The 21,328-nt window shown below is 37.6% G+C and overlaps 1 protein-coding gene across 2 annotated transcripts in view; it reads right to left on the bottom strand.

The window, feature by feature from the left end:
* Nucleotides 1-21,127, bottom strand: part of ngfa (nerve growth factor a (beta polypeptide)) — a 41,679-nt gene extending 20,552 nt beyond the window's left edge. The window contains exon 1 of one of the 2 annotated variants that reach the window (XM_046868849.1): nt 20,854-21,127. The gene's annotated coding sequence lies outside the window, so the exon portion shown is untranslated. Of the gene's footprint in view, nt 1-20,819 lie in introns of both variants that reach the window. The other variant, XM_046868850.1, reaches the window with a different exon arrangement.
* Nucleotides 21,128-21,328: the final 201 nt, after the last annotated feature.

The following is a 21,328-nucleotide window of genomic DNA, read 5'->3' on the forward strand; positions in this document are numbered from 1 at the left end:
CCAAAGCGGATCATCCATCTCCATATTCCCGTGTCCTCTACATCTACCTCTTTCAAACCAACTACCTAAATGTCCTTACTCACCACATCCACAAACCTCCTCTTTGGCCTTCCTCTTTTCCTCCTTACTGGCGGCTCCATCCGCAGCATTCTAATACCGATATACCCCATGTACTCCATTTCCAAAGAAAATTACAGCATCTTCATCTCTGCTACTTATGCCACTGTCTCTAAACCATACAACATAGAAGGTCTCACCACAGTCCTATAAAATTTCCCTTTCACCCTTCTATCACGTGTCACTCCTGCTATCACTCTTCTCCTCTCACTCCACCCTGCCTGCACTCTTTTCTTCACTTTTCTAACACACCATTACTTTGTACTGTTGACCCCAGGTACTTAAACTCATCCACTTTAACCACCTCTTCTCCCTGCAACCACACCGCTCCACTGCCGTTCCTCTCATTCATACACATGTACTCTGTCTTACTCCTACTGACTTTCATTCCCATTCTCTCCAGCACGTACCTCCACCTCTCCAGGCTCTTCTCACTCTGCTCACTACTCCCGTCACAAATCACAATAGCATCTGCAAACATCATAGTCCATGGAGACTCCTGTCTGACCTCGTCCGTCAACCTGTCCATCACCACTGCAAACAGGAAAGGGCTCATAGCTGATCCTTGATGCAGTCCAACCTCCACCTTGAACCAGTCTGTTGTTCCTACTGCACACTTTACTGCTGTCACACTGTCCTCATACATATCATGCACAACCCTCACATACTTCTCTGACACACCAGACTTCCTCATACAATACCACAACTCCTCTCTTGGCACTCTGTCGTACGCTTTCTCCAAATCCAAAAACACGCAATGCAACTCCTTCATACAGGGAGTGCAGAATTATTAGGCAAGTTGTATTTTTGAGGATTAATTTTATTTGAGGATTTAATTTGAACAACAACCATGTTCTCAATGAACACAAAAAACTCATTAATATCAAAGCTGAATATTTTTGGAAGTAGTTTTTAGTTTTAGCTATTTTAGGGGATATCTGTGTGTGCAGGTGACTATTACTGTGCATAATTATTAGGCAACAACAAAAACAAATTCATACCCATTTCAATTATTTATTTTACCAGTGAAACCAATATAACATCTCAACATTCACAAATATACATTTCTGACATTCAAAACCAAACAAAAACAAATCAGTGACCAATATAGCCACCTTTCTTTGCAAGGACACTCAAAAGCCTGCCATCCATGGATTCTGTCAGTGTTTTGATCTGTTCACCATCAACATTGCGTGCAGCAGCAACCACAGCCTCCCAGACACTGTTCAGAGAGGTGTACTGTTTTCCTCCTTGTAAATCGCACATTTGATGATGGACCACAGGTTCTCAATGGGGTTCAGATCAGGTGAACAAGGAGGCCATATCATTAGATTTTCTTCTTTTATACCCTTTCTTGCCAGCCACGCTGTGGAGTACTTGGACGTGTGTGATGGAGCATTGTCCTGCATGAAAATCATGTTTTTCTTGAAGGATGCAGACTTCTTCCTGTAAGTAGGACTGGGAGTTCAGCTTGACTCCATCCTCAACCCGAAAAGGCCCCACAAGCTCATCTTTGATGATACCAGCCCAAACCAGTACTCCACCTCCACCTTGCTGGCGTCTGAGTCGGACTGGAGCTCTCTGCCCTTTACCAATCCAGCCACGGGCCCATCCATCTGGCCCATCAAGACTCACTCTCATTTCATCAGTCCATAAAACCTTAGAAAAATCAGTCTTGAGATATTTCTTGGCCCAGTCTTGACGTTTCAGCTTGTGTGTCTTGTTCAGTGGTGGTCGACTTTCTGCCTTTCTTACCTTGGCCATGTCTCTGAGTATTGCACACCTTGTGCTTTTGGGCACTCAGTGATGTTGCAGCTCTGAAATATGGCCAAACTGGTGGCAAGTGGCATCTTGGCAGCTGCACGCTTGACTTTTCTCAGTTCACGGGCAGTTATTTTGCGCCTTGGTTTTTCCACACGCTTCTTGCGACCCTGTCGACTATTTTGAATGAAACGCTTGATTGTTCGATGATCACGCTTCAGAAGCTTGGCTATTTTAAGACTGCTGCATCCCTCTGCAATATATCTCACTATTTTTGACTTTTCTGAGCCTGTCAAGTCCTTCTTTTGACCCATTTGCCAAAGGAAAGGAAGTTGCCTAATAATTCTGCACTCCCTGTACATACAAACATAGTCCCATATCAACTTGAAGTTAGTGGACCTCAGAAATGATAATATAAGCTGCTCTACATGATCTGGAAAAGAGCTGCCATGACGTATGAGTACTTACAGTCAGTTGTGATAATAGCATGATATTGTTACATTAATAAAACATTGATGTGTATAATAACATCGTGTGAGGCCTTCTCATCCAAACCTTGTATCATTCAAACCTTCTTGAGGTCAAACTTTCTTTATGATTGAAAGTAGGAGGCAGGGTCCGAACTAAACAGAATAATCAATGATTACATTGTATTTATGTGGTATGGTTACCACTTTCAAACTGGTTTTGATTTGTTGTTGTTAATTGGTTAGGTTCTTGATGGGTTTGTTGACACATTTCCTGGCTCCTAGAACAACAATGGCAAATTGCACCAAGAGCCACAATGAGAACTGCACTTGGATGTCCTTGGGTTTAAGTATATTGGGACCAATTCCACAGCAGTAGTTCCTGTTTTGATTTCCTGGACTAAAATATCTTGGCAAAATTTTTTATTTACAGTTCCTGACCTACAGTTGCTAGGATAAAGTTTGGGGTTGTAAATTACTAGGTAAAAGCTCCTCAGCTGAAGGTTCTGGGTGAAAGGTTCTTGCACTTAAGCTCCTTGGCCAAAATTTCACAGGTATTTTTCTTGATCTAATGCTTCTAAACTAAAGCAAGCCAAAGAACTTAAGGTCAGGAGCTTTAACAGACATTTCAGCTATGGAAATTTAGCTGAAGAAATTTTAAACAAGGAATGTTATCAGGAACTATAGCTGAGGAATTGTATAAGGGCATTCTAAGAAATGAAAGTACCTTGGTTTAAATTTCTCATTTATAGTTCTTGGCCTAACATTTCTTGCCTTCCTTAGCCTTAGTTTCTAATGTTAAGTTCCTAGTAAAAGTCTCACCTATAGTATATGAAATACATTTTCAGGGCAAAAGTTAAATTACAGGACATAGAGTTCCTCAAATGCAGGTCTTGGGCTAAAGGTCTTCTGCTTAAGATCTTTGTATGAAATTTTCCAGCTATATTTCCTGACCCATATTTCTTGGGCTTAAGTTTTAAGATTAAATGTAAAATTTTAGACTTTAGACTAAAACACCTTTACTTAAATTCCTAGATTACCGTTTTTTTGTTGTTGTTGCTAATTGGTTAGGTTCTTGATGGGTTTGTTGACACATTTCCTGGCTCCTAGAACAACAATGGCAAATTGCACCAAGAGCCACAATGAGAACTGCACTTGGATGTCCTTGGGTTTAAGTATATTGGGACCAATTCCACAGCAGTAGTTCCTGTTTTGATTTCCTGGACTAAAATATCTTGGCAAAATTTTTTATTTACAGTTCCTGACCTACAGTTGCTAGGATAAAGTTTGGGGTTGTAAATTACTAGGTAAAAGCTCCTCAGCTGAAGGTTCTGGGTGAAAGGTTCTTGCACTTAAGCTCCTTGGCCAAAATTTCACAGGTATTTTTCTTGATCTAATGCTTCTAAACTAAAGCAAGCCAAAGAACTTAAGGTCAGGAGCTTTAACAGACATTTCAGCTATGGAAATTTAGCTGAAGAAATTTTAAACAAGGAATGTTATCAGGAACTATAGCTGAGGAATTGTATAAGGGCATTCTAAGAAATGAAAGTACCTTGGTTTAAATTTCTCATTTATAGTTCTTGGCCTAACATTTCTTGCCTTCCTTAGCCTTAGTTTCTAATGTTAAGTTCCTAGTAAAAGTCTCACCTATAGTATATGAAATACATTTTCAGGGCAAAAGTTAAATTACAGGACATAGAGTTCCTCAAATGCAGGTCTTGGGCTAAAGGTCTTCTGCTTAAGATCTTTGTATGAAATTTTCCAGCTATATTTCCTGACCCATATTTCTTGGGCTTAAGTTTTAAGATTAAATGTAAAATTTTAGACTTTAGACTAAAACACCTTTACTTAAATTCCTAGATTACCGTTTTTTTTGTTGTTGTTGCTAATTGGCACGTGTTACACGGCCATGTTTTGCAACTGGCTGATAAAATTGAACATGTACATAAGAACAGAAGTAGCGTGGGAGGAAAAGACCTTGAGCACCACTCCGACACATTTTCCAGATTGCTATGTCTTTACGGCCTTGACATTCAACGATGTTCTCATGACACTGGAGTCGTTGCTGTTCGGCTAAACGCCACTGCGCTTCCCATCGATGAGTTTACCATCTTTCAGCACTCCTGCTCACATCTGCTGCTTTAAAAACGACCTTCTGCTGTCTGCACGCTCTTTATTCAACCATAAAAAATAACGGAACCAGGTTTTTTGATCTGACAAAATGAAAAACGACACCAAATCATATATAAATGGTCAAATAAAACATCAAAGACCTTAAATAAAAAATAGAAACGTTTTTCGTGTCTGAACTCCAAGGCTGAACAGCACTGAAATCAGATAAAACATGATTTTGGAATGAATATAATTAAATAATATAGAATAATTCCAAATGCCTTGTATAAAGCCATTATCTATATGAACTGGTAACAGTAGTAATTTTATATCATGGAATGAGAATGTAAACCTTCATTCTTTCACACTTTCACTTTTTTTATAAACACACACATGCACACACACCCACACACACACTAGCTCTAACCTGACATAATTTCATCTGGCATACACACGCCACTCCAAAATGTATCTTACACACCTGACTCATTACAGCGTTTATATAAATAACGGAAGCACTGAGGTGTAATTATACACACTGAGAGAAAGACTGAGAGAGGTAGGTCACATTCTTGGAATTTTTGGCTGTTTCTGGTTGCCTGATAATTTATACAATATGCACATTTGTACATTTTAGCAGGTGTTTAGCTGGATACATTTCACACATCCATACTCAAGTAACTTCAATAACTTTATTAACTTCAAGTTGCACGTAATAAAGCATTTAAGGCATGGAGAATAGGGTCTTTTAATTTACACACTCCTGCTAATCCGCACACGACTGTTACTCCACACACTTCTGTACCTCCACAAACTTCTGTTACTCCACACACTTCTGCTAATCCACATACTTCTGTTACTCCAAACACTCCTGCTAATCCACAAACTTCTGTTACTCCACACACTTCTGCTAATCCACAAACTTCTGTTACTCCACACACTTCTGCTAATCCACACACTTCTGTTTTTCCACACACTTCTGCTAATTCACATACTTCTGTTACTCCACACACTTCTGCTGATCCACATACTTCTGTTACTCCACACACTTCTGTTTTTCCACACACCTCTGCTGATCCACATACTTCTGTTACTCCACACACTTCTGTTTTTCCACACACTTCGCTGATCCACATGCTTCTGTTACTCCACACACTTCTGCTAATCCACATACTTCTGTTACTCCACACACTTCTGTTTTTCCACACACCTCTGCTGATCCACATACTTCTGTTACTCCACACACTTCTGTTTTATTTCACATACTTCTGTTACTCACACACTTCTGTTTTTCCACACACTTCTGCTAATTCACATACTTCTGTTACTCACACACTTCTGCTGATCCACATACTTCTGTTACTCCACACACTTCTGTTTTTCCACACACTTCTGCTGATCCACATGCTTCTGTTACTCCACACACTTCTGCTAATCCACATACTTCTGTTACTCCACACACTTCTGTTTTTCCACACACCTCTGCTGATCCACATACTTCTGTTACTCCACACACTTCTGCTAATCCACATACTTCTGTTACTCCACACACTTCTGTTTTTCCACACACTCTGCTGATCCACATACTTCTGTTACTCCACACACTTCTGATCCACATACTTCTGTTACTCCACACACTTCTGCTGATCCACAAACTTCTGTTACTCCACACACTTCTGCTAATCCACATACTTCTGTTACTCCACACTTCTGTTTTTCCACACACTTCTGCTGATCCACAAACTTCTGTTACTCCACACACTTCTGCTAATCCACATACTTCTGTTACTCCACACACTTCTGCTGATCCACATACTTCTGTTACTCCACACACTTCTGTTTTTCCACACACTTCTGCTGATCCACAAACTATTGTTACTCCACACACTTCTGTTTTTCCACACACTTCTGCTGATCCACATACTTCTGTTACTCCACACACTTCTGCTGATCCACAAACTTCTGTTACTCCACACACTTCTGCTAATCCACATACTTCTGTTACTCCACACACTTCTGTTTTATTTCACATACTTCTGTTACTCACACACTTCTGTTTTTCCACACACTTCTGCTAATTCACATACTTCTGTTACTCACACACTTCTGCTGATCCACATACTTCTGTTACTCCACACACTTCTGTTTTTCCACACACTTCTGCTGATCCACATGCTTCTGTTACTCCACACACTTCTGCTAATCCACATACTTCTGTTACTCCACACACTTCTGTTTTTCCACACACCTCTGCTGATCCACATACTTCTGTTACTCCACACACTTCTGCTAATCCACATACTTCTGTTACTCCACACACTTCTGTTTTTCCACACACTCTGCTGATCCACATACTTCTGTTACTCCACACACTTCTGCTAATCCACATACTTCTGTTACTCCACACACTTCTGCTGATCCACAAACTTCTGTTACTCCACACACTTCTGCTAATCCACATACTTCTGTTACTCCACACTTCTGTTTTTCCACACACTTCTGCTGATCCACAAACTTCTGTTACTCCACACACTTCTGCTAATCCACATACTTCTGTTACTCCACACACTTCTGCTGATCCACATACTTCTGTTACTCCACACACTTCTGTTTTTCCACACACTTCTGCTGATCCACAAACTATTGTTACTCCACACACTTCTGTTTTTCCACACACTTCTGCTGATCCACATACTTCTGTTACTCCACACACTTCTGCTGATCCACAAACTTCTGTTACTCCACACACTTCTGCTAATCCACATACTTCTGTTATTTCTCACACCTTATGTTTCTATTATTACACAACCATTTACTCACACACTTTGGACACATGTCTGTGTTTCCACAAGCATTTCTTACACCTCACAGTTCTGTTACACCACACACAAATGCTTCTGCACATACTTATGTTTTTCCAGACTATATGCATAGACTGCATATGCTAGCTCAAATACTTCTTTTATTCTATACGCCTCTGTTACCCTACAAATCTGCTACAACAAACATTCAGTGTTACTCCAATGTATCTTTAAAGTCACTATAATATAAAAAAAGAAACTGTGTCAGGCGTAACATCTGACAGACATCTGATCAGCTTGGTAGGTGTCATGTAATCGTCGAGAGCTAGCCAGAAGTTGGAAACTAGCTGTAACCAATCTGGAAGAAAAATGGGATAAACCCAAACAAAAAGAAAAGATGATTTGTATGATGATTAACATGTTTGTTTGATAATTTTCAGGTGCATTGCAGCTGCACAAACAATGCTAGACATCCGTGCATACACACTTCAAATCCAGACCTCAAAAAGAAATATTATGTGTGCACACACACATAATACTTCTAACACTGTTTGTGCAGCTGTTCCACACCTGTGCGAACTATTAACTTTCAATCATCATAATAAGCAGTGGTTATGGTGATAAAAAAGAGTAGAACCGTTAGCAAAATGTTTTGGTGATTGGGTATAAATTGTAAGTTGGCGCATGATCATGATCACACTGTGGGGTGTGTTAGAGTTCTTTCAGCACGAGTTAAGCGGTACAGAATACACACGTTTTATATAAACAGGTTACAAACTGCTGTAAAGGGTTTTAGTGTTGCACGGGCCTTGGGGCCGTTTGGTAATCACTTCTTAAATAAACAAGACGCTACTATAACAACACACACACACACACACACACACACACACACACACACACACACACACAAACACACTCACATATACATGGCTCTGGGTAAGTCAGAGAGTTTAACAAGATTTGAATTGGATTAGGGACTTTTACTAACCATCATAATCTAAGAGTAAGTTTTAGTGTAAGTTGCATTCATTCTTTCTTTTATTTATTAATTTTTCTTCTAATACTCAAGAAACAAACTATGGAAAACAAGTGATTTTCCTGTTTCTTTATGGATGTGTGAAAAAGAAAAAGGCTTGATTTTTTTTTAGATGTACAGTACAGACCAAAAGTTTGGACACACCTTCTCATTCAAAGAGTCTTCTTTATTTTTATGACTATGAAAATTGTAGAGTCACACTGAAGGCATCAAGGGCTATTTGACCAAGAAGGAGAGTGATGGGGTGCTGCGCCAGATGACCTGGCCTCCACAGTCACCGGACCTGAACCTAATCGAGATGGTTTAGGGGTGAGCTGGACCGCAGAGTGAAGGCAAAAGGGCCAACAAGTGCCAAGCATCCCTCAGGGAACTCCTTCAAGACTGTTGGAAGACCATTTCAGGTGACTACCTCTTGAAGCTCATCAAGAGAATGCCAAGAGTGTGCAAAGCAGTAATCAAAGCAAAAGGTGGCTACTTTGAAGAACCTAGAATATGACATTTTTCAGTTGTTTTACACTTTTTTGTTATGTATATAATTCCATATATAATTCCACATGTCTTAATTCATAGTTTTGATGCCTTCAGTGTGAATCTACAATTTTCATAGTCATGAAAATAAAGAAAACTCTTTGAATGAGAAGGTGTGTCCAAACTTTTGGTCTGTACTGTATAATTGCAGAACTACAAAAGCAATACGTCACTACAGGTTCAGAACTATGACCCCTTGGTTCCTTTTTTGTTTTAATTTGGATAAAATAAAAGAGAAAATCGTTTTTTTTTGTTTCTTTCATTGTTTGCTTATTTATAATTTTTTCTCTATTCAATTAATCACAAAGTGTAGGAATCAATTCGGTGACAAGAAACCGAGGCATATTTTAAATAAAAATATATTTTAAATAATTATTTCATAGTTTTTTTATTGTCAAAACAAACATTTAACGAATGCAACGTACACAGACTGATGTCAAAGTAGAACACTTTTATGTTGCACATGCTTGAAAATGAAGCAAGATTTTTCATTTCTAATTTTAGAAAGCAGAAGAGAATGTTTAGAGACCCATTTATGAACAATTTACATTTACATTGTTGGCATTTGGAAGACAGTTCTGCCCAGAGTGACTTTTCATTGCTCTGAAGTCTTTATCAGGGTTTCTAATACAGGTTCAATAGAACACAATCTGAGTAAAAGGGGATGAGAAGTGCTATTTATATAGTGCAAGGAGAGATATTGTTTGAAGACTGTTAGTGACTCTGTCCGGGCATCAAGTGGAAGTTAATTTTATCACCGAGGTGCCAGAACAGAGAAGAGTCCTAAAGTTTTCCCTGAGAGATAAATGGTTAAGTCGAGCAATGGTTGAGGTTCAGAGGGAGCGTGGTGCAGTGCGAGATGAGAAAAATGCTATGATGAAGCTTTGCTTGCTATCGTTTGGCTTTGTTTGTGAGCATCAGTGTTTTAAATATGATGTTTGGTGGCTGCAGGAGGCCAGTGGAAGGAGTATAGTAGTAGGGTAGTGTGGAAGAATCTAGGCAGGTTGAAAACAAGGTTGCATTTAAGTGCCAATCACTGTGCACCTTAACAATGACGAATCTGTAATGAATGGACATTCAGTGCCACCCAAATGAAGATGGGTTCCCTTTTTGAGTGTTCAACTGTTTTTCCTCATGCCATCTAAGGGATTTTTTCCTTGCCACATTCGCCACTGGCTCGCTTATTGGGGAAAACGTACAATTATAAAGAACAAACTTATACATTATTTTATAACAGTTTTATCTCTGAGCATGTGATTGTTGGATTATCAATATGCAAAAGAAAAGTACAGTTTATGGTTACATCAAGGCTGACTGATTTTAGGGCATTTCGAATTTAGAGCAGTCAGTTCACCTACTGGAAAAAAGAGGAACCTGAAGAACCATATGGGCCTTGGGAGAACATAAAAAAAAACTTAGAACAGACAGGAAATTCAACTCAAACCAGAGATGCTGGAGCAATGAGCAAATGACAAACTGTTGTAGAAAAACATTTGTTTTGGTAAGGTCCAGTGGAATTTTCCATCAGTCAGTAAAGCAACCTGTGTGCATTGGATTTTAACGGTAAAAGCAGATACGTAGACATCTGTAATTTACAACAAACAGAGCTGAGATATGGCAAAAAAAAAAAAAATAATATACTTAAATCATATACATGACATAAACAAACGTTTATGTACACCTAAATATTAGGAGTCTTGTGCTTTATGAACAACCAATACCACATTTAATAACCATTTTAGACCTCCACTCTTCTGGGAAGATTCCACTAGATTGTGGAGTGTGCTTGTTTAGATTTGTGCTCATTCAGCTACAAGGGTGTTAGTAAAATCATGTACTGATGTAGGTGAGGTGTGCAGTCAGCATTTAATTCATCCCAAAGGTGTTTAATAGGGTTGAGTTCAGAGCCCTAAAGAAGAAGATCTTCCACTCCAAACCATATAAAGCAAATATAATGCTACCACATCCAAACATCTTATATAATTGTGTATACAAATTTGTGGTAACAGTTTGAGGAAAATAGAAAGAGGCTTTTTCTTGTCACAGTGAAATTATTTTTTTCCCATATCCCAGTGATGTTAGAAAGCTGGGGTCAGGCATGATACAGTGCCCCTTAAACACAGAGGTTAAAGAGCCTTGCTCAAGGGCCCAAGATTTGCAGTTTGGCAATACTCAGGCTTGAACCCCCTGACCTTCCATTCAGTAATCCAGAGCCTTAACCGCAGAGTTTACCTTCAACTCATCCCCCACAAGAACCACATATGGCTGGAAAAGTGAGGGCTCCCAATACTTCTGTCTATATAGTGCAGAATTGCGGCTACATTATAATAAAAAAACATCTCTTTAAACAAACAAACCTGTGTGTGCAAACGTGAATCAGTCCAGTTTCAATACCTCTCATTTTATCTTTGTACTCACATATAGATGCCAACACACAAAATCCTCATAACCCCAGTCCTGCTTTATGTATTCCTGATAAATAAAAGGCCGCTCAAGATCTTCCACTCCAACCCAGGCAAAGCACATCTTCACGTCAAACTGGTAAAAAAATCTTCATGGAGAAGAGGTGAAGGTTCTTATTATTTATATACATTGCTAAGCCATTGCTGAATCAGCAGGAGATACAGACAAAACGCCTCTTCTCTGACTTGCTGTTTCCGTGGGAAATCAACACACATCAAATCATGGCTTTTAGGCTGCATTTTAGCTCAGTTTATAAATCATTTCATTGTAAATTATGAAAATTGCGATTAAAACTGCACCATATTTTACTTCCAATCAAGATCAGCAAGAGATGCAAATGTTTTCCAGACCCACATATACTGTATATGTATATACAGCTATATATAGCAAACAAAATAAGAAGTAGTAAATGACAAAATTGATGATTAATGCATTAATGAATTATATAATAATAATGAATTAAAAAAAAAATGAATTTTTGAATGAATGAATGAATGAGTGAGCAATTTCAGAAACAGCTTTTGTCCTTCACATCTTTTCTGTTCTGTTTGTTATTTCATGTTGCTCAAGTCAAGTCAAGTCAAGAAGCTTTTATTGTCATTTCAACCATATATAGCTGACGTAGTACACAGTGAAATGAAACAACGTTCCTCCAGAACCCTGGTGCTACATAAACAACATAAAGCTACATGACAGAAAAGGACAGAGTAAAGGACTAGTAATTGTCCTTCGCCACATAAAGTGCATCGTGTGCAACCTGGTGCGAACAGTGCAAGACAGACAGTGCAAAGACAAAACAAGACAGTGCAAGACAACACAGTAAAGCTGTTGTATATTACACAGTGCGCTGTATTGAAGAGAACTAAAGTGAACATTGTAATTAAAAAAATGTGCACAAAATGGTTTGTACTCTGTACTGAGGTGATATTTTATGGGCATGGATGTGTGCAATGAATACGATTGTGTGTGTTGAGTCCGGGTTGTAGAGATCAGTCACACAGTTTAGTGTGTGTGCGTGTGAGTTTCAGTTCAGTGCTCGTGCTCATGTTCAGGTTTACGTCTATGTTTCATGCTGTTAAGTTCTTTGAATCATCTGTTACATTTCAAGATTAGAAGCTGCTGTAACGCAAGTGTTAACAGGAAATATTATCTTAGACATTGCACAACATCAAACGCAGCGTTTTTTAAAATTAAATAAATAAAGAATATTACAGTTGGGAAGTTGATATAAATGTAGTGGATTGTGCAGGGAAACAGGACATTTTGGAACTAGGACTTCGGCATTTGTTTGGAACCAGTGTGACGTAATTTAGAACCATTTGCCAGTAGTTATAATAGAGAAGTGGAGGGGTACGCAAAGAGCGTTTGCTGTAAAACCTTTAATAAGAATGGTGATAGTGTCGGGCAAAGGGAATATCGGCATCGTTACCAGTTAGGATGTTGTGATCATGCTCCGTCTGCTCATGCGATTACAACATGGGTGCGTCATTTCGAAGAAACAGCTCAACATAGCAATGATGCGTGTTGTGGAACAAAGTGCTGGGGCTCCTCACGGTGGCAGCTCAAACAGCCTCAGTGTTCTCTGGTGTGTGGGCCGTTCGATCACCACCTGAGAAAATCTTTTAAGGTTGAACCCGTTTCTTTAAAATGAGCAGACAGGACACAATCATGACGTTTTTTCACTCTTAGAAAATGCTTTTCAGTGAAAGCTCGTTTGCTGCACCAGTCCATTGTTCCACTATAACTTATGGCAAGGGGTTCTAAATGAGGTTGCACTGGTTCCAAATGATAGCCGATGCCCTAGGGTCACCAACTCCTAGTTCCATAATTTCTCATTTCCTTGTGCCTCCCTGGATAAGAGGAATAAAATTAGGACTAATTCAAATTTATGAATTATCATTTGTTATTTTCCTGTAAAAGCATGCCCCATCATGTTTAAATCTTTGCATGTTAAACAACCCGACACCCGACAGTCATTTTTTGATGTGAGTGTAAATACCGTAAACTAGGCATGATGTGCAGTTTACCGCCTCAGTGAAGATGAACTAAATGTGACTGGTTCGTGCAGCGGCTGAATGGAAACAAGGATTTCTGAACATGTATTGACGTTCGTTCAAACGGCCGTGCAGAACAGGAATTTTTATTTTACATTATTATCAAAGCAAAATGTCCTTCTATACCTGGTCCTGTGGCTCAAAATAGGGATTTTTTTTTTTTGCAAAAACTCTGGTTTGTTTAAATGAAGTCAGCTTTTTTTTTTTCCAAACCAAATGTTGGTGCATCTGTTTATAATCATAAAACCAAACCAGAGCATAATCAAAGTCAATAGGCCCAATAAATACAGAACAAGGCAATAACAGACATGGCCAAGTACAACACCAAATGTTCACTTTTGAAAAGCAATCTTTATTCTGGAAGTTTCCTTTCCCGTTAATCACCACTACAGACATTTCGGAAAAAATGTCCTACATAAAGAGTTCTGAGCGCCAAACTAAACGAGCCAGATGACAGGAATTGCAACCTTCTGCCTTTTTTTCCTTTTCTAATAAAAAATGCGGAAGAACAACGAAAGTATTGCAATGTACTGCGATGGGAGTTTCTGTCTGTCTGTCTGTCTGTCTGTCTGTCTGTCTGTCTGTCTGTCTGTCTGTCTCTCTGTCTGTCTCTCTGTCTGTCTGTATCTTTTTCTCCTCCTCAAGTCTGTTTGCCTGCCTGTCTCTACAGTATTTGTATGTCCACCTTTCTCACTCTCTTTACTCTCTCTGTCTGTCTCTGTCTGTCTGTCTGTCTGTCTGTCTGTGAATTTGTTTCACTATGTGTCTCTCTCTGTCTCCTCTCTTCTTCTGTCTCTGTCTGTCTGTCTGTCTGTCTGTCTGTCTCTTCTTCCTTTGTTTGTCTCTACCTGTCTGTCTACTTCTTTCACTTTCTTTCTTCCTCTCTCTGTTTGTATATCTGTCTGTCTGTCTGTCTGTCTGTCTGTCTCTCTTTCTCCTGCCTCTCCTTATTTGTCTGTTTGACACTTTCTCCCTCTGTCTGTTTGTGTCTTTCTGTTTGTCTATCTCTCTCACTCCATTTCTCTGCCTGTCTGTTTGGCTTCTTCTTTTTCTCTTCCTCTCTTCTGCCTTCATCTAATTTCTCATTGGCTTTAAAATAATTTTTGTATCTATTGTTCTATAAATCCTTGTTTATATCATGTGGTGATTCCCATAAAGAACGTTTTATTTTTACAGACTTTGATCAGTTTTACAGGCTGTTTTCATTTCAAGGCAAATTGTCCGAACACAGAAATGAAGCATCAAGCCAATTTCATTATTTAAAACACAACGCAGAGACGAGCCTGATTACAAGTGCTACATTAGTTTATTATCTGCTACCCCAATATCTTGGCTAATTTGCTATGTTTAAATAAATATGGACTAATTGAAAGATACATAAAAAATTATTCTGAAGCTAAGATGAGTAATCAGGAACATTAATCCTTTCCTACTGAAATACAAATCAGGAAGGAAAGGGTGACGCTTAGAGAAATGCTACATTTACCTAGGGCCCTTTATTTCCCAGATTTTATATTCTCAGGGCCCTTTATTCAATATGATTAATATTTAATATTTATATTTTAATATATTTATATTTTATATTTTAATATTTCCAGGGCCCTTATTCCCCAGGATAAATATTCCCACTTTTTTGCCCCATGATTTATATTCCCAGGGCCATTTCCTTTCACATGATTTATAGTCCCACTTCCCACTATAGTCCCACTTAATATCCATAGGGTTATTCTTCATGAATAATATATCCAGGGCCCTTTATTAATCAGCATTAATATTTTCCAGGGCCCCATGTTCTTCAGGATCAATATTCCCAGGGTCGTCCCTTAATCTTCAGAATTAATATTCTTAGGGCACTAGATTCCCAGGGCTAATTTTGCATATTCATTAATTATCTGATATACTAACAAGAAAGATTAGATATAAAATTGTATTGCTTTTTAAAAGTTTAGTGTTCTTCCTTATTGGTTCTGGAATCTCAACTGAAGTAACCTTCAGAACTTTCCAGAACATAAGGCACTAAAAAAGTGATGCCAAATTGTTGTGTGTAGTTTTTCTTTTTGACCGCATTAATTAAGATTATAAATAACTTTTGTTTAGGAACATTTGGAGATTTGATGAGATTAGTGCACTATGAGCATGCAGCTAGACGAGCGATGTGAGACAAGTGTTGATCATTAGCTTAATGAAAATTTGGCTAAATCAACTATGTGATGATGCTGATACACAAGCAGAGCGACACAAAGAGCGCGTCTCTACAGTGAATATCAGTGCCGAATTCATAAACCCTACATGCAGCATTGCTAATCTGTACAATAGATACTGTATTATTCGTAAATAAATGAAGGACTGTTTGAATTCTGAACGAGGAAGCTGGCTGAATGAAGTCGTCTGTAACTCCCCCGAGAGTTTGCGTGAGCGTCCCAGCTGCTCTCATTAGGCCTCATTACGTCTCATTACACGGCGGCGTGCTACGCTGCGTGAGCACATATCTACAGAGAGAGACCTTTAACTCAGGTTCAATGGGAAACCCGAGAAGCCTCATGAATAATAACAACACACATCATTGTATAGGAGGAGAGGGCCACTGTCCATCTGCTTCCATACCTCAGATCAGTGTTACCATGCATACCGTTGTCCCTCTTTTCTTTTTCCCTTTATTCTTTTTTCTCCCGATTCAATTCAGTGAAACTTGACATGACGTGACATGACAGGACCATATACTTTTACAGCACTGACGATGTGTTTCTTTTCACCTTTTTAAACTTTTTTGTTGGTTTTAGATGTTGGTTTTACTTGTTGTAATGTTGAGTTTGATGTTGAAACACTCAATGCCAAACATGTACTAATGACCTTTCAATTTAATCAATATTTTATTGTCACAAAGCAGCTTTACTAAAATATATACTGTATACTTTGTATTAATCTCTATATAATTTGATATATTTTTGTATAAATAAATAAATATATATATATATATATATATATATATATATATATATATATATATATATATATATATATATATATTCAGAGTTCTGTTATGCAGCTGCTTAAGTTAATTTTGCCGTGTGAAGCGTTCTTTGTCCTCCCTCTGAGGTTGTCAGATATTACTTCAATAGAAGCCTTCAAGGCATTAAAATAAAAAAAGTATATTGCTGATATGGACTCTTAATCAAATCTGACCATTAAATCATAAAATTATTATAGGAAACACAGAATGCCAAACTTCTTAACAGGGACTAATGTCTATTTAATTCAATGTCATTTATATACACATGGTCACAAAGAAGCATTACGGAAATATATTGATTTCATTAAAGACATTTTCAAATGTATAAATGTATCCCTGATGTGCAAACTAAAGGCAATAGTGGCAAAACCCCCCAAAACAATGTGTGGAAAAATGCAGACATGTATAGTTGATGTTGTGTAGAAAGTTTTCCTTTTTTTTTTCGGTTTTGCTCTTTTTAAAAAAAACAAACAAACCTAGCACCCTTGCAGCAATGCATCATCTAATGTGGGAATACTCACAGAATTTCTTAATTGATTTATTCACTATGAAGAATCAATGTTCCTATCATTTACAGTGTGTTAAAGCTATAGTGGTGTGTTTGCAAGGAAAGTTCAGAGTATTCAGAGTTGGGTTACGTAGCTGCTGTGTGTAATTTTAAAATTGTCCTATTTTTGAGGTTGCCTGATATTATTTTGGCCAGAAGTGTACGGGTTTTGTCAGTGTCTACACAACTACCTAAATGCAAGGGTTTAGTTTAACATTTTTATAGAATAAAGAGGTATAGGAATTTGGACTGAAAAATAAATAGTATAAATAATTATAGCTTTTACAATAATTACCACAAAACCTTTTTTTTTAAATACCTTCTCTACTTTTTTCTGCAGATTATAAAATAGCGTTTGATCCAGCACATTTGATTATTTGGCATGTTACTTTTTAAACCAAGCTCTGACACTTTCTTAGGCATGTAACTTAATGTATAGGCATTATATGACACATAGGACGTTATTGCTCATGATTTCTTAGACTGACAAACATTGTGCAATCTGTATGACAGTCCACATTACAGGGCGTTCACGAAGAACTGTTCAATTCATGCTTTTTGACATGCACATGACATGTCTACGTGGTTAAAGTTGTTGGAACTCTGTTGCTAGGTGACATAAATAGATGACAGTTACCGAGTGGAGCTATATAACCCAAATCTGTACATTGTTGTGTCAATGTAAACAATATAATGCTAAAGTCATGGTACCAAAAAATACAGAACGTTCAAGGATGCTAACTTTCCTCGGATGTATTTTTTAATAAAAATTCAAGCTCTAAGGAGATCTAATGAAGCATGGCTATGTAATAGCGAACACGAAAAGGAGGAGATATGCAGCATTGTCAGGTTTTATCGGATCAAAATGCGATTTATTTTCGTCCTTTCATTTATTACATTTTTAATACAAATGAGAGCAGCTCAGGGTTAAATCCTTTAAACAGAAATACATATATAATTTGACATTCTGTCTTTGAATGGAATAAATGCAGCTCTTAGTGGTCTCAAGCTTGATGATCAAATCCAGACTCTGGTTAGGAATATGGTAGTTTTTTTTCTAAATTGCTATAAGTGAGATTAGTCTTTCATTCTTCAGCATTGAAGACAAATGCTAACTATTTCCAGGTTTTCTATGCTTGGAATGTCCAGTGGACAGTATGAGAGAATTGTACTCATATTTTAACTGCTCTAATACAAGATACACAAATTTCTATGGTCCTGTCAAGCAGACAAAAACATGGACATGATGAATAGGACATTTGGCTTTGCATGGTTAAACGTACAGCTGTTATCACTTATGGTGTACTCACTTTTGTTGGCAGTTATTTTGACAATAATGGCTGTATGTTGAGTTATTTTTAGTGGACAGTAAATCTGTACTGCTCTACAGGCTGCACACTGAATACTGTAAAATATATAAAGTTTCATTTCTATAAAATTGTCCCTTAAGAAGATACTGAAATGGTTGGTAAAATGTGAGGGGTGTACTCACTTTTGTATGACTCTGTATAATATCTATCTATCTATCTATCTATCTATCTATCTATCTATCTATCTATCTATCTATCTATCTATCTATCTATCTGTCTGTCTGTCTGTCTGTCTGTCTGTCTGTCTGTCTGTCTGTCTGTCTGTCTGTCTGTCTGTCTGTCGGTCTGTCTGTCTGTCTGTCTGTCTGTCAAATATATTTGCAGGAATCAGTGTGTACAGATGTGTCTTTGCAACTTTAAGATTTAATGTTAAACCATAAATGTATATGAATTACACTGCATTATTATAATTATAAAAAAAAATTGACATTTGCTTACTAGGAAATTTGAAAAGTTCAGCCGTGCTTGATTTTCTCTGGTTAACTCCAGACTGAAATCTAGTGTTCAGAGACACTTTTTTTCCCAACAGACATCTTGTATTCCGCTAATTTATGACACTTCACTTCCATAAGACATTCGCTTGGTTTTTCAGGTTCAAGACGAAGGAATTTAAAATCGAATGGAACAAAAGCAGGTCTTGGCTTTCTGCTTTGTACACACTTCTGCTCTACAGGATCGAACTTCGACTTATAGACATGAAAGTTTATCAGAAATTAAACTGACAGTCAGAAACAAAAATTGAATCTAAATGTTAGAACAAAATCAACACATCAGAGAAAGAAAACAAACAAATATGTGTGAAGGGTTTTTTTTCCCCTTTTTTGCCAGACAGTGCTCTGACTGAATATCTTTCTTTATCCTTTACAGACGGTGGCTGTACTTCATCAGTGTCTCGTGTGAGTGGATAACATTTCACATGCTAAAGAGAGCTTCTCAGGTCTTAGACTTGGGAAAAAAATTTAGTTAAGCTGTTTGGATAGAAATCATTTCTAATTGTGTAGTTGTATGTAGAGGTAGATGTATATTGTGTGATCATTTTTTCCATTTTTATGATATAGATGAAGCTGTTTCTCCACACTTCTTTCACAATGCATTGTGGAAATATTTCAGAGAGATGATGTTATTAAAGCCAGACTCACAATAGCATTTATGACCAACAATAAATCTGTATAGTCTATCTTTAACTTTTTCAGTTACACGTGCATAACGTGCATTTGAGTTGCTTGGTGTTACATAATATAATAAAATACTACACAAAAAAGTATTCAAATAAAATTTCCCTCAAATATTTTATCCATATAATCATTGATAGTTAGTTATTTTAACATTTTTTGTATTGATATTTTGTATATTTAATATTCATTGCATATTCTTTACCATAGAAATATATTTTGTCAATCTCGTTTTGTCCGGTGTTCTGTTTAATGTTTATTTGTTTTGTACGTGATTTGTGTAGCATATATACACTATATAATTCTAATTGTATGAAAAAATATCTATTTTTTAAAATGTATCCTTTAATCTTTACTCACCTTGATACAACTTTTATTATTAAATCTTTATCTCAATTTTTCCATTATGGTCTTTTTTTTCTTTTTCTTTTTTACTGCTTAGGCAAATTTTGGTTTCTGTTATAGCTGTTTTTATTGAAACATTTTTTATGCATTAAATGCACAAAATACATACTTTTTTAATATTGCTGTTATCAATATTGTGCATTCCCTTTTAATAATAATAATAATAATGTAAATTTATTTAGCTGACTAATTGCTAAATGATTTTCATTTCCTGTCTTAAACCTGACTCTGATAAGACTGATGTTATCCCCATCGTTATCCCTTCTCAGTCAGGTTGACATGCTAAGCCTTGACTCTGCCCCGCTGAAAACGCTACGAGCGTGTAACGTGTTCCATGTCTGCACTGATAGCGAGCCTTTCTGGTTGTGTAACACGATCAGTACATATAGAAGGGGAGGGGGAATTGAGGGAAAGAGGGGTTGACTGGGTGGAGGATTTGATGGTGGATGTTTCAGGGGTCTCTCCGTTGTGGGAAAGAGGAAAGAATGTTTGAGAAGATCCCACTTTACCTTGCACACCATCAATTCCCACACACACACACACACACACACACACACACACACACACACACACACACACACACACTGGAGGGAAGTTGTTCCAGACTGTACTCTTGTTAAAACTAAAATGATTTTACTTATTACACTCCTCTTTCACAAGGTGCACATTTATGGTACTTTTATCTTCAGTTTTCTACAGTATATCAACCAACCTGCCACACACACACACACACACACACACACACACACACACACACACAGAGTATACAGTTCTGTATGTAACTATTTTCTTGGGATATTCTTATATTATTTTCTTTCTTGCATTTCAGGTCTTTCTGCTTCATGCACATAATGACAGTCGTCTCGTTTTGCACAGACAGGTAGAGAAAGCAGCCAAAAACTTTGTCCATACACACACACACACACACACACACACACACACACACACACACACACACACACACATAGACACTCACTTCAGCGAGGAGCAGATCAGCCGTCGGGCCTTACCTCAGATCTCTCAGATCTCTTCTCTTTTTCCTCTCTTGCAACCGTGTACAAAACTAAAACAAGTCCCAAAGTTGACAATAGTCCAGCTTCTTTAATTTTATTGAATAATTTATTATTAATTCTTTTTATCCCAAACTCAGAATCCTCTTGTTGTGGATTGTGTGTATATTTATATAAATATATATATATATATATATATTTTGATTATCCAGGCTCAACTCTTTGAAAACTGATGGCTGTGAAAGTTGCACTCGTACATTTCTCCTCTCTGAACTTGCACAGAGTGAGCCAGCAGGTCCTAATGCCTTCACTTCTCCTCCTCCTCCCTTCTTCCCTCCCTCCATTGCAGCCGCTCCTCCCCTCCAGAGCTCATCGCTTCACGTTGATTGAACTTTTGTTTACTTTATTCGACTCTTGATGAGGAGAGGATGGATTTTTGTGAAGGGAGTTTGCTAGATGTTTTGTTTTTGTCTGT

Source organism: Silurus meridionalis, chromosome 16, assembly GCF_014805685.1.
Source record: "Silurus meridionalis isolate SWU-2019-XX chromosome 16, ASM1480568v1, whole genome shotgun sequence".
NCBI classification, from domain to species: Eukaryota; Metazoa; Chordata; class Actinopteri; order Siluriformes; family Siluridae; genus Silurus; species Silurus meridionalis.